Below are 15,849 nucleotides of genomic sequence, written 5' to 3'. Positions count from 1 at the left end.
TGCAGCACAACATATTTCTCTTGAGCTGATCTAGATCCATGCAGTCACTGTATCTCCTGTTTTCCACATATGGACAGAGTTCATATCTGGACTCAGACCTTTAACTTCATTTGCCATAGGTGGCTTCAAAGAGTTCAACTGACCTGGGTAATTATGTATAGAAAACTATCAGGTAAGATGATGAAAGTGTTTTGCAGAAACTTGAGCATTGCCAAAACAAAAGAAACTAACTGGCAGCAAAACAGGCAGTCTATCAAAATAAGTTGGGACATAGACATTTTTTGAATAAGGAGTCAAAGTTTATGATTCAGAGTGGCAGTTGCCTGTTAAATTCTGCCAGAAAAGCCTTCCTTTTGTCCTTAGGAATGAAAAATATTCCTATACTGTGATAGTGTGACAAGGCTTTCCAAAGAGGAGATGCAGCAGTACCACTTCAGAGCCTTGGGCCAAGTCCCTCTCTCTTTTAAAGTCAGGGAGTGCATCTTTTCCAGAGATTTGCAATTATATTTACACTATAAGCACAGACCAAAGTCTGTGTAACAGAGATAAGACATTTACACTAGGAGCATAGAACATCTTAGATTCCTTAAGCTGTTTTCTTGTTTCAAACCAATGCAAACTAATTTTGCAGCAGGATAGATTGTCGTAAAGGGGTCACACATCTTCAAAACCTGGAAGCTGTTTAAATATGCTGAATTGTTTCAAATTGCATGAAGTCTTTTAAGTCTCTATAGAAAGCCAAGTTTCTTAAGTCACCTGAATTTCTTAACCTGACTCCTAGACTCCCTGGTGAAAGCAAAAAAGACTGTGTCCAGTGTTCCAGTGTATCTACTCCTTTTATTTTTGAACAAGGACATAAAGGAAAGCTGAATAGTTAATACAATGGTTTATTTCCAAATGAAAGAAAAAAGGTATATCCTGAGGACTCTTGCTATCCCACTTACTTTGTGAAGAAAATATCCTTTATGGCCCAAATTAACATCCAATAAGACAGAGGTAGTAACTGGCAGAAACTTTAATTTCAAAATATCAGTGAGTACAAAAAGAATATATCTTGTAGGTTTAAACAGCTGGGACCTGATTTCTCTACCAAGCAGATAATGTGTGTGGATGCACCCAAATTCATGCTAAAAGTCCACTGAGCTCAGACTGACGTGGCAGGTGCTGGCACCCTTGGAAACATATGTCATGGTGCTTTGACCAACTGAGCAACAGCAAAATGTAAGCAAACCATAGAGACACGCATTTAGGCAAAGAGTATATATAGAAGACCACAGCTAAAGTGAAGAAAAAAAAAAATAGTAACTATTTCAACACAGTAGCCAGCCAACAGTAACTTTTATAATCATAACCATCATTGTTCACATATAAACAACACATGCTATTAAAATATATACTTTTGTCCTAAACTTGACAGTCTTGAATCTGCAGGCCAAATCAGCCACTGATGTAAATTGAGATAAAGACATTGGCCTGGGATGCTTTGCCAGACAACTTTTTAGTTATGCTAAATAATATTCTTGGAGACCAGAGAAGTCTGTCTCCTCTTAAACATGACCACTGTAAAACTGACACCATCAGTTAATGTATTCCACTTAAATCTTTGTCTTTTTATTTTTTTTTTAATTACTAGAAAATATCTGTCCTTTTTTCAGATGAAATATTTTGCAGGTACATGTGAGTTCACTGATATTACATATATATATGTAATCATGCTTAGAGTCAAAAAACTCTGTACTGCATTGGCATCGTCCAGAACCTAGGCTACTCAGCCAAACAGAGCATCAGCCTGGCTAAAAAAGTTAAACAGTTTGGGTGGAATTTTTGGTTAGAGAAAAAATAAAATTAATTCATGTCTCCTTGTCCTGATTTTCATATTATTCCCACTTAAAGGATTGAGTAAGATCTAAATTTATTGTCACATTTTATTTTCTCTTGTCTTTCCACTGATTTGCCTAAGCAAACAAATAAGTGGAGAAGTTAATAAAAAAATAATCTATCAAAACAAGTGTACATTTAACTTGTTTTCTTATGGAAATGAGGCACACATGATCACATGTGTCTACCTCCTCTAATAACACTGAATTTATTAGCAAAAGTCAAATAAACTTGATGTAAACCAATCTGATGAATGCTGCAAAAGACAGCAGAGAGACATCAACCATCTTTAAATCCTTCCAAACTAAAACATGAAAGAAGAAATTTATTTACTTTTTTTCTTATATGAAATGCATAAAATAAGTATAAACTTTAGGAATCAGAGGAAGTGTGCTGTTTGGGGCATATTTGTGTGCTTGAGAGGCACACACACACATAAGAGAGAAATGAGAATGAGTGAGTGAGAGTAGTAAATCAAGAAAATAATAATTAATTTATGACTAATAGCTGACAGCTACTATAACAAGCTTATATAATCTTGTACACATTTAAATTCTTCTATTTATTCATATCTGAATAGAGACATATTTTTACTTTATTCACTTCAATTATTAGAAAACTGCAATAACAACTTAGAAAACTGAAGGACAAAAGTTATCGCCTCATCTGGCAGTTCCTCTTTGCCTTTGTCCTAACACAGCAAATCAGTCAAAAAATCTTAAGTGAACCTTAGTGCGATATTTAATAGCACAGAAAGGTAGGAATGACTCAGTATTTAAAGATCCCTTGCCTGTCCTGCAGATTTCGCTGTTATCATACTCCTCTAAAACATTACACCTGCAGTATGCTTAGAATCTTTCCTAACCAAATAGCCAAAGAAAAGAAAGATAAAAATCCTATTGCTCCTTCACCTGCCCTCACATTGTTACTGTTTTTATATATGTGTCTATAAAAGTCAAGGAGTCAAGGGGGACTTTTCCTGGGAAAATAAATTACTTGAAGCAAAACCAAAAAAAAGTTATTTGGTTTATATTTTGGAGGTTGCATGGTGATGATGGTAGTGTTTGTCTTTTCACCTGTTTCAAAATAGATCTTGAAGTATGAATAGCATTTAATAGAAAATATTGGTAGTGAACTGATGGAGTTTTACCTGAAGAGATCTTTGTAGACAAGATCATCTTTCTTTTTACTCAAGATGGACCATAAATGTTTCAAAGGAGTTCTGTGACTTACCCACCTGCTCCTTGTATGAATACAGAGAAAGTCCCTCATATGTCTACTGTACAATCATAGAAAAGTATCAGGTCATTACGTGACCTTATCTCAGTATTTTTATTATTCTTCATCTGTACTTTCCAGATGTTATGAAAGATTATTGTTACATGAAAAGGAGCTGAATAATTTAGACTGGACTTTGGAACGTCTAATTCACAGATAATGTTTGGTTTGCAGTTAAGTGAATTGGTAAATTATAAACAGAAATGTTAATATAAAATTCAGGTTGCTTATATATTAATCATTGAAGCTTTTGAGGGTGTTTCAGATGTTTTTCAGGATGTTCTACAAATTTCAAGCTGGACTGCTATAAATAAACTATGGGAGTTTAAGTTTCTTATCACTGTATGTTCTGCTTGGTGATATAGGTTAACTCATACCCTGGTTACCCAGAAAAGCTATGCTAACACTCTCCTATCCTAAAATAGCTCATACCATATTAAGCAAACACAGAATTTTGTGCCAGTTCTGCTGTAAAAAAGTATAATTTTTTCTCTCAGTATTATACAAATTCTCATATATTTCCTCACTCTCGAGGCAACTGTTATTCTGTTAGCTACTTTGAATTGTGGCTAGAAAAAAAGAACACTGCATAAAGGTAAATGTTTTGAGAGTTTACTCCAGTTAACTGAGGCCCACTGGAATAATATTGCTGCTCTATTTAGTCATTGCTGGGAATCGATTGTCTGTCAGGATCATGAATAGCAAACTCTGGTCCTTACTCCTTTAAACATCAGCTTTTGAATTTGTGAGGAACAATTTGTTAGAACATCTTTCTCAGAAAATGTCAATTTATCAAAATCAAATTCTGTGATATAAGAACATTGCTGTCAATAAATTTATCCAGCTAAATGTAAAAAAAAAAAAAAAACAAACAAAAAAAAACAGAACAAAAGCTGAAAAGCTTTATTTTGATATCTTCAGATTAATCTAATCCTATTTTTTGAGTTGAAAAAATGGATTTATAATCTGAAATTTACTTTGTCCCCCAAATTCCTTAAAATAGTTTTTTAAGTATACATATATAAAAAAATTATTTCTCTATATATTGTTCCCATTGTTTCAACAAATACCTTACATAATTTATTGATGTGTGGATAATTTGCAGATTTTACAAAAATAAAATTTATCTGTTTAATATTTTTCTCTTAAATTGTTAGCTTTAATGCCTTAGATTAAAGTAAATGTCAAATATTTGGCAATATTAACAACTTCCCAGCCTTTTTAATCTATATAAAGAATAGTTTTATACCAAAAATGCATTAATCCACACCTTAAAAATGTCACCGGGATGAATTTTTCCCATTAAAATCCTTCAGGCATGACTGAAAAGAAACAATTGGCAGCATTAACTGCTTTCATCAAGGACAAAAATAATCTTTAATTCAAGGAAGTGAAGGTATGATCAATTTCTTCAAAACTTCAAAAGGATCACAGACATTAAAAATAAGGAATTTGGCTTCGCTATTGTTTAATTTTCTGTTTAAATAAAAAAGCTGTGAAATAAAATATTTCTGCTATTTTTGACTGGCTTCTTTTTGTGCATTGTAACGCCATCAATGAGCAAATGTCTATCAACTTTATGCTTTAGGTTCTACACAAATAGAATACTAATGTTTTTTTAGGGCCTTGTTCTTACAGAGTGCTCAGTTTCCTCTTAAATCCTAGTGGTCTCTGATAACATTTATGTACTGTATATAAAGTATACAAACATTAAACCTATAGCTCAGCTGGAAGGAGGTGAAGTAACATGAAAGTTCTCTTCTTTCTGGCTATAACAAAGATGGATGTTTTACAGAAATAGGATAGATATGCTCATGTTGAATTCTGGTTCTAGGACTGAGACTGAGAGACACCTCTGGAATTTTACTAACTGTTCAGTTTCTGTACATATAATCAATAATTCCAATAGTCCTCACTGAGCATAAAATTCTGTTATCTCTTTAATGCAGTAACATGAACTCTATTTTCTTTATTTTTTTTTTTATCAAACCACTTTCTGTCAAAATATATAATTTGTAATATCAGTAAGGTGTTTCTTCTTCTTTCTTGACAGTATTTCTTGGGACAGTGGCCTCTTGCTTCTATCCCAGTGTCTTCCTTTATTGTTAGGTGCTGTGACTAATACCAGCGTACCTCAGTACATCACAGTATTTTGACACAAGCTGCATAGCTGCTGCTAGAATACTGAGTTTGTTTCGTGATGCTTTGATTTGTTTTTTTTTTAAATGATGAAGTAGCATTTTTTTCTTCAGTGATTTCCACTGTCATCATTACTGTAACTGATGAGCTAACTTCAGAAATAATGAAATAGCTCATATAACCAGTGAACAATTAACTCCATGATTGTCTAATCTGTATGGAGAGTAAGAATGTTCTAATACTCTACAGCACAAAGTGTTTTCTAATGATGTACTAATCTTTTTCTAAAAATGGTCTGTTCTACATGCTCACTGGTCCATATTTCTTGTTTATAAAAGATATAAATAGCAAGAGCATTAGGTTCATTGGATCCATTATTGTTTAAAAGCAATTCACTTTGTAGTGTTACCATGAATTCAAGAGGATGGCAATAAAAAATTTATAAACATGGCATGAATTTGGCACTAAACCATGGAAGCCAAATGCTTCTTTGTAATGTTCTAATTAAACTTAAATAATCCCTTCCAAAAATGGCAAGTGAACAGATGAAAATGAGCTGGCATAGCCTGGAAAAATAGACTTCTGAACTCTAGGGACCTGGCCATCCTTGATCATTGCATCACATTAATGCCAGTCCCATACCAGCCTAACAAGTGAAGGCATGAGTGAGAGTAGAGAACATACATGATGGCACATGGACTGAGTAGCGGGGAGGTAACTGCTTCCATGCAACACATTTTCTCTGTTCTGTTGTAGGCTGACATACTGAGTTGACAGAGATGTTACTTGGGTTAATCCTTTTCATTTTTTGTTCTTAAGAAGTACTTCATAAATGCTTTTCTTTTTTAACCTCATTTTGGGAAGTAATTTGTAACAACAAGAATATTAAAAAAAAAAAAAAGTAATAAGGAAAACATCTGGGCCTGAATTCATGGGTCTTAAGTTCAGGCATAAGGCAGACTTTATCTACATTTGAAGGTCAAGTAAACCTCATCTAGAGTTGCTGAGGATCCAACTGCCATTGCAGTATTCAGCCCACAGCCCAGTCAGCTTGAACATAAAGGTCTGGAGTTGGCAACAAGGCTTGGCGACCACCTTCTAGGGCAAGATAAGCTTCCTGCTCAACCTCACCAAAACCAAAGCAGAAATGAACGTAGGAGAGATTAATACAAGTGGTATCTTTGGGCAAAAGGATTATGAGTTAAAGTGGGCATGAAGTTAGACGGTATAGGTCCAGGAGCACACAGGTGAGCAGTTAATAGTGTAGGTAGGGTAGAGGACAACAAGATAAAGACTAGAGGTGGATCCTAGACTAGTTGCAGGTTCTGTTGTGAGGAAGCAGGGAAAGACAACGCTGAAGGAAGTAAGGGGAAGGAGAAAGACAGAAGGGAAGAAGGGAGTAGTTTTGTTGGAGATAATTCAACCAAAGTGTACAGCTTTGCAGAAGATGTGAGTATAATCTTGTAGTAGATGGAAACATACTCTTGGTAGCAAAACACAAAGAAAAGGTTAGAGGTGGTCTCAGCCTCCCTCCATGGAAGAGATCACTGCAACCCAAAAATAGCAGGTAATAGCAGATAACGAGCTTGAGTAGACTACTTGGGCAACCACGCTGTTAGAAAGTCTGCTCTCTGAAGAAGTCTTAAAATGCCAGCCAGATGAGAATAAGCACATTGTCAGGTCAAATAAATAACTGTATATAAGTTACTTATGCAAAATAACTGTATATAAATACTTATACAAAATAAATAACTGTATGGGTCACAAAAAAAAATAAAAAAGTACTTCTGTTTGCTTGAACATTGTCTGTTGTATTCTGGGCATGTCCTAGTTTTGACTGGGATAGAGTCAATTTTTCTTCTTAGTAGCTAGAAAAGTGCTGTGTTTTGGATTCAGTATGGGATTTGGTATGAGAATAATGCTGATAATACACTGATGTTTTCAGTTGTTGCTGACAGATCAAGGACTCTTCAACTCCCCATGTCCTGACTGGGTACAGGTACACAAGAAGCTGGGAGGGAGCACAGCCAGAGCACCGGTCCCAGATTAGCCAATGAAATATTCCGTATCATGTCACATCATGCTCAGTATATAAAGGAGGGATTGCCGGGAAGGAGGGGGTTGTCTCTTGCTTCCAGGAGTGTTATTTCAGGATCTCTCGATTTCAGGATCGCTACCCAGGAATGGTCTGGCTATCAGTTAGCAAGTGCCCATTTGTACTTTCTATTATTGTTATTGTTTTGTTTTATTAGAATTATTAAACTCTTTTTATCTTAACCTATGAGTCTCCTTTTATCCCTCCAATTCCCTCCCCTATCCCCTGGGCAGAGGGAGGGTGAGCAAGAAGCTGTGTGGTGTTTGCTGCTGGCTGGGTTCAAACCACAAGGCAGTGGAAGGTTTGAGCAGGAGTATGTGTATAAACACACACATGTGGTAAATATGTTGATAGAATTAAAAAAAAAAAAATAAAAATCTATGTTTAAATATTAATTATCACAAGGGGCCAAAAGAGTCACAAGGCATGGAGAGTAAGATTTTTTTATATATGCTCATCCATTTATACTGCTCTTTCCTAGGCTAAATTTAATTGGGAAAAAAATGTGTAGGCAATGATGGTAGAAAGAATCAAAATACCATGCCTGGTTTTCAGATTATCTTGCCACAGACATGGTTAAATGATATGCTTTAGCAAATTAAGGACTGACACATTTGCTATTGATGTGATTTGTAGCCTTCAGTGAAAATAAAGTACATTATTTTCCCTAATTTTTTTAAATGAAAAATTTAACATTTACATATATGCATCACAGATCAGTTTAAAAGTATAATTTCTGTGTGACACTGAATATAATGCATTTATTATCTTTAAGAAAGATGTTTTATGTTAAATTTTTGTCTAAGTTTAATTATCCCTTTATTCAGTTGTTATTGTGGAAAGGTTGAAGCATCTCAGTATCTGTACAGAAGGAATTCAGCGTTTGGGCTCATTTGTTAAGTTGAAATAACATCTAGTTCTCTATTCATTTAGAGAGATAGACTCACCAAGATGACACAACCTCCAGACTTTTTTTCTTGATGCATGAGTTTTCTGTTTGATGCTGCCAAATAAACAGAGTGAGCAAAGTGGCTCATTAGAAGTTTCATCACTACCTAACATTGAAATAGAATGAATTTCATTCAGTACAAATGCAGTTGGTTTTATTGGACTTTACAGCATTGAAGAAGTGTAGAGAGGAATGAAAGATTCCTATTAAGATCAAGCAGACAACCTGGGGTTCTATTAAGAGATTAATCTCCTTGAAATTCAGCAAAATTGCTTCTGAAACTCTGCAACATAATGCTTTACATATATTGTTGTCTGACTTAGTACTGTAAGCACAGGAAACACTGAAGTAGCATGTTCCCATACAGTGGTAAGGACTTGTGCTTCTTCCCGTAACATGTATTTTCTGTCCTTGAGTAAGCAGTTGAATAGAAGAAATCTAGTTTTAGAGTGTGGAAGCTTTTATGGGTTATCAAATTCTCATACTTAGGACCTGATTCAAAGACCATTAAAACTGATGCAGGGGCTGACTCTCACTGACTTTGGTAGGCTTTACATCATGCCCTCCAGCTTATCTTTGCACTCACAGTCAGCTTCAAAATGTTCCTCAAGGAAGGGTATGTTTTTCTTATTATTATTTCAGACACCTAATGAAACTGAAGCTATATAATTTTTCCAGAAGCTTCTTTGCAAAGAAAGTTTTAGGTGTTAAGTCCTATAGACACATACTCTTTGATGATAATATTACATTCAGAAGTTATAACATTTTGAGGTTCAGACAAGTAATTGAGTCCTCATTAGAGACTGAGAGACTTGAATATGTCTTTGGTACCACTGACAAGTAAACAATATTGAAATAGTATTCTACCACTATTGTGTGTTGATGGACAATCATATGTTAATATGATTATTATTAGAAATATGGATATACTTTGTATGTATTCATGTTGTCAATGTAAGAACTCTGTAGACAGTCAATCTTTTTCATAAACAGAGGACAGACGGTTTGAGGGTAGAGTGACAGATTTCCTACAAAGTTCAGCCTTGGCAATCTGAAAATTTTATGGGAGAATAAGTGGCTTAAAGCTCCATGATATTTTAGTCTGTGACTATTCCTCTTAGTCCAGAAAAGGTTAGTCTTATGGGGTTGTTTTTGGAGTTAACATGCATTATCTTTGGGAGAAACTGTAGCATGAAAAGCTTTTGATAGTGTATGATTAATGTCATGGGCTGAAGAAACAAATCAAAATGTGATTTTGACACTGGTTGTTGTGCCACATTTTAAACGAACAATGCCACATGTAATAAAGTATTATTGGCTTGCTGATGAAGGTTGTAGAAGGCCACTGTGTCATCACTATTAAATTTATCAACCAGGGTTCTGCAGGTGGACATTAAGTCTGTTGTAATGTCAGCATGAAACATCTATGATCTAATTGGCTTGCCTGCAGACACTCCATGTAGCCCTCAACTTGGAAAGAAAGGTCAGAATTCAAAGAACAGATGGCAACTGGCTAAAGTAATTAAGTGCTGAAAATCCAATCCTTCTTTACACACATTGCACAGAATATTTAATTGGAAATTTGACCAGCGGAATCAGGAATTCAGCATTTTTTCCCCTTTTTGGACTCTAGGAATTAAATTTCTACTAGAAATAAGATATTTATAGCATTAAATAAAGCACGAAATATGTTAAAAAAATCTCCTAAATAGGATGAGAACCTTGGTATTAGAAAAGGAACAATTTTAATTTAGAATGTTGTTTTCATTATGCAAAATATCCCTTCAGGGAATAGCAGAGATGGAAAGCAAATTATTCTCTTATCATTTGTCCTCAGAACCTTGTTCTTCAGTTCATTTGAACAATAGGTTATGGTTGTAGTTATAGCCATATGGTCAGCAAAATAAACTGTCAAATTATTGAGAGAGGAGCAAAGTCAGGTTAATTTAAATTAAAACATCTGTCACCACAATATACCTTAAAGTATTGGGAAAAAGAATCATCTTAACCCATTGCTGTGAGCAAAATAGTCTCAACCTGGGCAAATGTACTTAATTTAATTTAATTTACTGAAAATTAACACAACCTTTTTATTGCTGATTGAGATACTGAGAAAAAAACATAGTCAGTTAAACAAACACTTAGGAAACATCTTTCAACCCTGTTTCCCCAGGTTGTTTTCCCATTGTTTTTGCTGCATTTTATACTTGATGCTTCCCAAGACCTTCAGTGAGTGTCTCAGTCCCTTGTGGTTGTTTCTACCCCAATGTGGCTTGTCCACAGCCATGGTCCCTGGCAGAGACCATCCTGTGCTCCTGGCAGGGACCACATCCTTCACAGAGTGCATCTCCAGCCACGTCCCCAGAAATGGTCCCTTCATGTCCCCTCTATTTCTCTTCACTTGTCTCCTCACATGTCCCCTCCCCATGGTGGCTGCATCTCCTTAAAAACATCAAGGTTGGTGTACCAGGCATCCCTGACAGGTTGTTGTGCTGTTCCCATCAATGTCAGAGTCATCTGTGACCAGAACAGGGCAGCTCATGGCCTCACCCTGAACAGGGCATCCTGTAACCAGGTATGCCCAGTATATCTAAGGCAGCTATTTGACTGCTTTTGTTAGCATTAAAAAAAAAAAAAAAAAAAAAAAAAAAGGAACAGGCAACATAATCAAGTTGCAAATATGTTACTTGATTTCTCTGTTTCCCATGGGTAGTCTAAAGTTTTCATAGTTCTAAATTTATGTGACAAAGAATTGTAACCATAATGTGACATCAATAAATAATAAATAGATAAAGAAACTGGTGCAGGTACCATAATATTGTGCCTTTTACTATGACTTTGAGATAGCTCAATTCCTACTTACAAGAGGTTTTCAAATATCATTTATTATATATAAAAAAAGAATGTTGGAAGGGCAGCTTACTGCACAATTTTGAGCAGAAGCATAAAATTTATTCCTCATAGTTTAGGTGCCCCCTGGCCTACCACTGTCCTGTGATTAATGAAGTGGAAGGCACAGAGGACAGTGCAAGACAACAATTAATGGCTACTAAAAAACGCAGACATGCAGGTTTGACTCCATAATACCAAATGAACAGAGCTGTTCAAACCACACAAATCCTCATTAAAAGTTTTGAGACAGATGTTGGCCAGAGAACCACGTATGGCTTTTCTACTGTGACAAATATGTATTTGATATACACTTTTCATGGCAATGTATAATCACAATGAAACAAATCTGATTGACTCATGGACACCTCAGCAACAGAAATACTTCAAAGTTGTATTGGCTTCGGGAAGATGTAACAAAAGATATCAGATATTCTGGTGACTAACCACATTGTGTAAACCTGTGTCAGAATTGAACAAATATATTAAACTTGAGGTTTAGGCCTGAGAGAGATAAAAACCAGTGTTCTGTAATGATTTCTGTATTTGCTATACTTGTTTCTGATTTGATACTGAATTACAAAACTATCACTTTTTTTTTTTTTTATTATTCTAAACTTCAACGCAAAATATGATCAAATATTTATAATTCAAAAAACTTTTGTTGATTTCTTTTATAGCTATTGCTCCCTACTGAGAAACGGAGCATGCATGGAGCAAATTCTCACCCCGCTTTCTTGCTTCTACTCCTGAAAAAGAAAAACTGAAGAGGACAGGGGAGGGTGTGGGTGTGCATGCAGGAATTTGAAGGTTTATGTTCGTTTATACTGCATGCATGGATTAATAGTTCTTCATTGCTCACACTCAGTTGAGAGTGATTCCTGATTACCTTATATCTAATGGCTGCTTTACCTGGCCTTCTTTACACCAGTAAATATCATCATTTAATCCAATGAATTAGTATGCCTCAAATACAGATCCATTATATTTCTCTCTGTAGATAACTTTCTGTTTGTACACAGCTCAAGGACATCTCAGCTGATTCTATTAGTTTACTGTGGCTTCACTTACCTTAGTCTCATATACATATACAGACATCAGTCACCACAGTCTTGTCAAAACATTGCTGAAACCTTGGAGAACTCTACAAAATGGATATGTCTCAAAAATACAGAGAGAAAAGATGCCAGCTCATTTAATACTAAGAAAACTCTCAGTAATCTCTGATAACACCTAAACTGTAAATTACAGACACTGACAGATAATTCTTACGGTTTCTTCACATTTTTTGCTCTTCTTGACATAATCTTATCCACTTGTCCTGGGTCAGAAATGAGAAGTGTTTACTCTTAGAATCTGACTGAAGCTTAGTAGTTTAAAAGTAGCAAAACATTTGTTAGTTTTTATTAAATTAGGAAAGAAAAAAAAGACAGAAACAAACAACAAAAAAAACCAACCCCAATAACTTAACAATCATGTTTTGTCTTTTCAATCAGTCAGTCTGTCCCTGGTACACTCTGCATGAATATACTTCACATGTTTTTATTATTTGATTGTTTCTGTGCTTTCCAAAGCTGTGTTTTCTTGATAGTGGAAATAATCTATCAGAATCATAAAAATCTACCTTGACAACCAGAACATGAGAATCATTTTTGAATAAAGAAAACATGAGAATCAGTTCTCAAATAAAGTTTACTTCTCTGACACTTAAAAGGAGCCAATGATACTAGGTAAAACCAGAGTGTAATTAGAAATAAAAAACTTTAAGATTCTCTTCAGTTCTTGACATTAGTTTAATACTTTCTTGGTTATATTTATTATTCACAGAATCATGCAATGGCAGAATGGTTTGGGTTGGAAGGGACTTTAAAGATCACATAGTACTAACCCCCTAGATCAGGATGATCAAAGCCCCGTCCAACCTGGCCTTGAACCCTTCCAGGGAGGGGGCAGCTACAGCTTCTCTACGTAATCTGTGCCACTATCTCACCACCCTCACACTAAAGTTTAAAACCTTTACTCCTTGTCCTACCACTACACACCCCATCTTTCCTGTAGCCCCCTTTAATTACTGGAAGGCTGCTATAAGGTCTTCCCAGAGCCTTCTCTTCTCCAGGCTGAACAACCCCAGCTCTCTCAGCCTGTCCTCATAAGGGAGGTGCTCCAGCCCCCAATGATCATCTTTGTGGCCTTCTCTGGACCTGTTCCAACAGGGCTATATCTTTCTTATGTTGTTTTAATAGAATCTTATCGTGGAGCACTTGTAAGACCAATCCACAGTTCTGAAAAACAAAATTAACCAGGAGAGAAAATGTAAAAATATGAGAATATGGAACTGAAGAAAAACTTAGCAGCTTCTATCATCTGATTCATGTGGTTCAGAATCTACAGTCAACTTTCCAAGTGACATGGTATATACAAAATCATAAAATGGGTCGGAAAGAAGGAATTATTTGGTTCATCAGTAAAATTCTGAATATTAGCTCTTATATTCACTTGTTTCACTGATTACCACCCTTCTTCAAAGCCATCTGTCCCATAAGGTAGCAGCAATAGGTGGAAAATTTCTTCTGTGAGATACTGATCTTTGATGTAATGTAATTTCATTTCTTTCTAATACATGTCATTTTCAAGTTGTATAAATCAGCATTGCTCCACCAAAACCAATGGAATAATGCTGATTTGCACCATTTGCCTCTCCCTAACCTTCTTTGTTTGTTTCTTTGTTTATTTACCTTGCATGTATGAAAAAAAAAAGTTATTCATAAGAGACATGTATATTGGAATCCAAGCACATGAAAGTAAACAGAAACACTGTCAATGACATATATAGGCTTTGAAATAAATCCAAGGTTAAAGGAGACACAAATTTCATAAATATACTTTTCCATAGAAACACATATAGTGGTGTTTTGCTTCTGCTTGGTTCTATATTTATAAATTACTTCTGAAGAAACATTCAAGATGAAATTGTTGAAATCCTGACAAAAAGTGGTTACAAAATTGTCTTGCACTGTCTAGGCAGACAGAAAGCATGTAGAAGAGATGTAGTTAAAATGATATTAGAGAGCAGAGGAAGAGATGAGGCTGAGTGAAGAAAAATATCAGTCATGAATCACAGAAGTACAATGTGACAAAATACAAAAAGAGGAAAAAGTGGCAGGAAAAATCATTATTTTGGTGAAAATCATAATTTTAAACTGTAGGATGGGAACGCTCTTTGGGTAGATGAGGCCACTACTGGAGGAATGAATCGGGATTGTGATGGAGTGTTCAGACTACAATAAAAGTTTGAACAGAGCGGTTCCTCCATGCAAAGCAGTTTTCTAATATTTGCTTTCATCCTGAAATATCTCAGGATAATGTTGCAGCATAAGAGATGCTGATCTGGGATCCCGATGAGAACAGCAGGATGTAGCATCAGACAGTGCAGACAGTTTTCATGCAACCTTAGGCAATATATTTCACTTAGATTTATGTGCAATCCTTCCAGTTCATTTTTTTCTTCATTTTTTTCCTCTTGATGGCTGTTAACATTTCCATAAAACACTCATTTTAGGAATGGAAAATGTTCAATTTGAATTTTGATCGGATTCGTATAGGAACAGGTTTGTATTTACTATTCACACTAAATAATACAGTGCATTAGGTTTGAGTGTGACAGGGTTTTGGTAGCGGGTGGAGAGGGGGCTACAGAGATGGCTCATGTGAGAAGCTTCTAGAAGCTCCCCTGGCTCCAAGTCAGACCTGACTTTGGCCAAGGCTGAGCCAGTTAACAACAGTGGTTGTATCTCTGTGATAACATATTTAAGAAGGGGAACCTGGGAGGAGGAGGGGTTGTGAGAGAAATACCTATGCAAACCCTGAGGTCAGTAGAATAAAGGAGAAGGAGGAGAAGAAGGAGGAGGAGGAGAAGGGGTGGAGGTTTGCCAGAGTAGAGACTCCCCTGCATTCTGTGGTGAGAGGGCAGGACTGTCCCCCTGCAGCCCATGGAGGTCCACAGTGGAGCAGATTCCCACCTGCAGCCTGTGGAGGACCCCATGCTGGAGCAGGTGTCTGTGCCTGAAGAAGTCCAGGACTCCGAGGGAAGCCTGTGATGGAGCAGTCTGTTGCTGGAAGGACTGCAGCTTGTGGAAGAGACCCACGCCAGAAGCAGTTCATGAAGAGCTGCTGCCCTGTGGGAAGCACTCATGTTGGTGAAGTTTGTGGAGGACTGCCTCCTGTGGAAGGGTCCTCATGCCAGAGCAGGGGAAGAGTATGAGGAGTCCTCCCCTTGAGGAGTGAGTGAGTGGCTGCATGGTGCTCAGTTGCCTGGTCTTAAATCACAACATACAGGACTAGACCTGGCAGTAGAATGCAGCAACATATCTTCTAGCAGGTTTACAACAGATCTTTTGAAGCACGGTACTTTTTGTTTGTTTGTTTTTTTTTTTTTTTTTTTTTTTTTTGTTTTTTTTTTGTTTTTTTTTTTTTTTTTTTCAGAATATATAAATGCTTCAGGTTTCTGCATAGATATCACATGCTATTTCTACAAAATATTATTTTTCTTGAACTTTGTCATGAACTGGAGGGACTCTTTCCTTTAATGATTTATGAACTGATGGCATTGTTGCCTTAAATG

Source organism: Tyto alba, unplaced genomic scaffold (genome assembly GCF_018691265.1).
Source record: "Tyto alba isolate M040663 unplaced genomic scaffold, T.alba_DEE_v4.0 Super-Scaffold_27, whole genome shotgun sequence".
NCBI classification, from domain to species: Eukaryota; Metazoa; Chordata; class Aves; order Strigiformes; family Tytonidae; genus Tyto; species Tyto alba.
The sequence above is the reverse complement of the archived record's forward strand: the minus strand, read 5'-3'. Positions refer to the sequence as shown.